We start from the raw sequence: 6,000 nt of genomic DNA on the forward strand, positions 1-6,000 counted from the left end.
ACATCAAAAACCCCAATTTTAAATAAAACAAATTACAGAATAACTTAAAAAGTAAAAAAAAAAATGAGTAAAAATACAAAAAATAGAAAGTGAACTTTTTACCAACCATTTTTTAAAAAAAAAGAGAAGTCGCTTAAACCCCAAAGTAACAACTTGCGTCTTCTGTTTCAACTTTTCAGTATCATTTTTTTTTTTTACCCTTATAGTCGTTACAATCGTTTTTCTTAATCAATTGTCCTAAAAAGTAAAATGATGAAAACAAACAAAACATCCTCTTTTCGTTGTCCTAACCAAAATATGAACGGTTTTAGTACTTTTTACCTAGTATAGACTAAACACTATTATTATATTTCATTGTATATAAGCAAGAATTTTAAAACACCAATTGACTTCTTAATGATATTCTGTCTTTTTAGGTTTATACTGGAAAAAAAAAAGTGAAAAAAAAAAATGCAAAAGTGACATAAAGAGAAAAAATAAATTTTTTTCTAAAATTAATACATGATAAGTGGGCAGAATGAGCGAAATAAAGAAAAAGAGGAATTCGAATGAAGCTGAAAAAGAAAGGACAAAATAAGAGAGAAATGGTTATTATTCTACCATAATGGCGACAAATAGTAAAAAAACCCTTGAAAAAAAAGGATATGTTTCTGCTTCAGTCTAATCGAACTTGGATAATTTTTCTGTTTATTTTTCACAATTTTCATCCTCCTTTTTTTTCTATTTTGTATACACACACACTTACTTTGCCAAGCTACTAACCAATAACCCACCTTTATACAGGTATTTTTTTTTGTATTTTATTGTTTTTGTTTTTTTTTTTGTATTCTTAATGTAATATTCTTGTCAGTCAAATATTATATCCGTTTTTTGGTTGTTGACTTGACTTCTCACCTCCTCTTATGTTTATTTTTTTATTTTGTATTCTCATCGATTGTCGGAAGTTAAATGAAAACAGAATAACAGTAAAAAAAAAGTATGAACGAGGGAAAAATGATAAAAAAGGACACAGAAATTTTACTTTTACTTTTTTTTTTTCATTTGACGTTCTTTTTTTAGAATGAACCCAACTGATCCATATCATTTATTTTTTACGTTTTTTTTTTTCGGTTCTGCCTCAAAAGCTTAGAAAATTTAAATGTGAGGGTTGTTTTTTTCTGACACTTTGTTTTTTTTTTTTGCTTTGCAGTTCTTTTTAGGAAGAAAAAAGTTCAACGACATAAAGTAATATAGAGGGGAGTTTAATTCTTTTACATACCCGCTAACATTGAGGTTTTGGAGTACTATTCGATTAAGTACCATAAATCTTTAAAAAGGAACGTAACATTAAATTGAAATTTAAAACCAAATATAATTGTCAAGGGTTCAATGTCGAACATGTTTTGGGTGGGAGCTCTTCTCTTGCAATTTTTATTTTAACAACAATTCACAATCCAAATGTGATCCTCAATAGAAAATTTAAAATAAAATTCAAAACCGAGCACATTTCTTAATTAAATGAAAAAATATTCAAGAATTTGGTGTTGAAAATACATTACAAACCAAAAATTTAAAAGAGATACTGACAATATTTTTTAAAAACTGAAAAAAAAGAGCTAAAAATAAAAATAACACCTTAAAATATCCTTCTTAAAAAATATATTTTTTTTTTCTGTTTTTTTCAAGGAAAAACTAATTTTATCAACGTTTACATAAAGCATATACATGGTAAATAGGAAAACAAAAATGTGTAAAGTTTGACAAATGATTGTAAATCCAAAAAGGATATAAAGTTTCTCTTCCTTAAAACGACCTTTATTTTTTCTTCTAATATCTTCTATTTTTCTCTTTTTTATATTTGAATTTCTTATTCAGGTTTTAACTTTTATTTACCTTCCTCTTTAACATTTTGTTAGGCCAAGTTATATAGAATAAATTAAGTTACTTTTTATTTTTTACTTCTTCTTCACCCACACATGCATATGTATAAATACAAGTATATGATGTATTTATCGATTAAAATTTAACACATTCACACAAGTAACAGAAGTCATCATTTCAATATCATATTGAACAGAATAAACATAGATTAAAAAACATGGTGACAGTTTTGAGGACCTCTATTAAATGTGTGTAAAAAATGTATAAAACAATAAAGTTTTCTGCCATGTTTTTAAAAAACCTTAAAATTTTTCAATCTTTTTTTTTTTTTGTTATATAAACAAAAGGAAACACAATTGTGACTGCTTTATTTCATTAAAGATGTTTCAATACAAAATTTTAAAACAAAAAAAACTGGGAATCTTTTAGTGGATGCTCTACATTTTAAAAAAAATTTTTGATCCTTATTGTCAATTTGCAAAAATTTCGTTTTATTTAAGTGTTATGAAAAAAAAAGTTTTAAGAGTATAAAGTCATTTAAAAACTACTTAAAAAACTTTATAATAATAAGCTTTTGTAATAGAGAATAGAAAAAAAAGCATACTTTTAGGGGCATGCATGTTTTTTAGTCATATTGTAGAATTAATGTAAAGTGATTACTTTAAAAGAACTTTTATTTGCTAATGGAATGTTATTTTAATTTTTTTGTGATTTATTGTATGGATGTACATTTTGAGTTTTGGTTTCCCATTATTACAATATAAGGGCATTTTAGTGCAAAATTTGGACAGATTTTATTCTGTATTTTATTCTGTTTGCTGTTTATGAATTCTGAAATTCTTAGAAACAAGTTGAAAGTTTGTTGTTTTTATGTTATATGAACTGATTTTCTAAAATAAAAGTTTATATCAGTAACACTCAGAAACAACTTGAAAACTCACATGAATTTTCTTATGGCTATTATATTAAATACCATTATTGCATTGCAATGAATTCTCATATTTCCGTAAATATAAATAATTTCTTTCATACAAGTAAATTGGCAAAGTCAAAAATTTAAATATATAACATCAACTAATTTTAAGAGAACAGAAGAACTTTTTTTTGTGTAGTAGTTTTGAAAACCTGTACGTCTCTATTTTATATTTCATAAAAGTGATCGTTTAACTTCTCAACAACTATTATTCACATCAATATTAAATAACACAGGATACTATAATTTCTATTTATTAGAAGATATTGATTTTGTTTCATTTCATTTAATGAGTCCATATACATAATTAATACATCGAGTTTTAGAAGTTGAACTAAATAAATTATTAAAAACCATTCTCCCGGAAAATTCATAATATTATGTACATACATATAGCAGAGTTGTTTCATTTTAAAACTGTTAATGTATAGCAATATTTTTCATGTATTTCTTTATGTAGTAGAGAAAAGAATCTTGAAACCACCTTGAAATTTTGAAATTCAAAAATAAATTTGAAAATTTCCACTTCAACATGTTCTTAAATTTTTCATTTTAAAAACACTTCATCCATTTAAAATTAATGTTATGAATTTTATTAAACAAAAAGGATATTCTATAAGAAAAATAGTTTAAAATAAATTTTTCAATTTAAAACTCAACTTTTAACTATTCACTAATGATTTCAATTATTCAAATACACTATTTAACTAAAGTTCATCTTATACTTTAAAAGTAGAGATTTTCCTTATCTATATTTAATGCTTCAACAATTTGCAAATATAAATATGCACAAAGCTGAAATCCTTCAAATATTCTATCTTTAGTTTTCACATATTATACAAAGGATATTTTAATTAATGATATTGATTTTCATTTAATTCTAAAATTCTCGACAAGATAATTGAGTTCAGCAATTCAGATTTCATTATAATTATATAAGAACAACTTAATAAAATTAATGTTTCAAAGTTTATTGACTCCTCTCATATACGAGTATTTTTTAGAAAAACATAGAGATAATCTCAATCATTAATTTTGTGTTCAAATCCTACAAAAATTTTCATACAGCTATTATTAATTAGTAAAAGTCACTTGACCCAGAAAACAAAATAAATAATAGTAAAATAAATAAATAAATTTTCTAAAACAATATAGAAAAGGAGAAAAGTCCTTAAAGTTTATTTAAAAAATATTTTTTTTGACAGTTTAATAAAACTCAATTAATAGTTATTGTTATTGTCTATGTATAAGAGTTTTTAGGCGTTAGAATAAAGTTACAATTTCCTCATAATTACTAACAACTATTAATTGGAATTTTTTTATGAATAGTAAGTTTGTTTGTTTGTTTTCTTTAATTATCTTTTAGATTTTTTTTTGTTTTGGTAATTTGATTTTAAGATTATTGTTACTAATGAGAATTTAATATGGAAGAAGAAAAGTATAAGAGAGAAAAAAGGAGAAATTAAAAGGAAAACTTAAATTACGGTACTAATTATAATTGACCATTTTATTTTTTGTTTTTGTCTTATTTTGTGCTGACATTTTTCATTGTCCTTCTGTAAAACACAAAAATACCATATTAAATATTTTTTTTTTTATTAAAAATTAAAATGCTTTCATTTAAGAATGAGAGATCCTTATTTGTTTATATAATATAAGAAAGACGCCATTTATTATCACGAAAGAGAAGCATGAAAAAAAGAAAACGATTTTTTCTTTTTTTTTTTCTCTATTTTTTTCTCTATTTTTTTTAATTTATTTCTTAGAATTTTCTTTGTATATTTGTGCATACATATTTCCTTTGGGTAAAGTTGATGATGAATAAAGATTATTATGAGAATAAAATAATGTCTCACTTGTTAGATATTTTTTACCCTTGTTCAGTTGAAAATGTTAAAATTCTTTCAAAAAACATTTTTTTTTTGCCATGATCCTTCAAAGGTTTTTTATGTACATTGAGAATTTTGTTGTATGCAATATACGCAAATACAGAAATATTTGTCCCTAAATACAACCATTTGTATGTATAAATATACGTATATGTAGTTATCACAAATTAACAATAATTATTACAAAAAGTCTTGTATATATATTTTATGTTTTTTTTTTTAAATATTCCAAAAAACCTAAAGAAATTCCAAGAGAAATGGCAACAAATCTTTCTTTTACATTTAGCCAGGTTCTCTACAAGATGAAAAATTTGAAATACAGTTTGAGTTCTATCTCAACTACATCATTTTAATATATGTGTATATGTATATATATATTTTTTTCTAAAATATCATTTTATTGAAATTAAAGTGAACGAAAATTTAAGAAAAAAATTAGATAATATTAATTTTTCTTCAATAATGGCAATAGTTAAATGTGGAAATCGAGTATATTTTAGATATTATATTTAATGAAAAAATATTTAATAAAAATTAGGCCAAATATGTAATTTCATACTCCATTTTCTAGGAAAATTATTTTCCAATAAGGGAAGTTTTATTCAAGATTAATTGGCACCCTCCAATCGAAAGACAGAAATAAATTTTGAAAATATTTTTATTAATACATAACTTGTTTTTTTTTTTTAATTTTTATCTGAGAGTTTAAGTTTTTCTTGAAAAAACAAATTAAAAATGTTCAAATTTTTGCGTTTTATTTCCATTTCTCTTTTATTTTTCAGTGTTATTTCATTCCGAATTAATTCACAATATCGTAAATTTTTCTTGTTGCAAACCAATTTTTGTATATTTTATTTTTTGTTGAAAAAGAAAAGCGAAACTTAAAAATCTTTATCTCACTTTATATTTTCGAATACAAATTAAAATGAACAATAATAATTTCTGACTTTTAAACACTTTGGAGACATTTTAAAATTTTCTTTTCTTACACTTTTAGACTTTTGTGTCTGGGGAAACTGTATTCAAAATAAATTTGACTTTTATTCTTTTAATATTATTCTTTTGTTTATTTTTTACTTTTCTACAAAAACGCCAATTCTTTTTTATGTTTTTATTTTAAAAAACGTAATTTATTTGATATTTTGTTTTATTTTTCAAGTAATTTATTGCATTTGAACGGAATGGGCAATGGATAAAAAATAAGAAATGATTTTAAGAAGTGCTACTGTTTTCTAATTTTTTGATTTCTTTCTTTTTTCTTTTTAGATAATGGCAGAC

Source organism: Condylostylus longicornis, unplaced genomic scaffold, assembly GCF_029603195.1.
Source record: "Condylostylus longicornis isolate FDR11 unplaced genomic scaffold, ASM2960319v2 ptg000084l, whole genome shotgun sequence".
NCBI lineage: Eukaryota > Metazoa > Arthropoda > Insecta > Diptera > Dolichopodidae > Condylostylus > Condylostylus longicornis.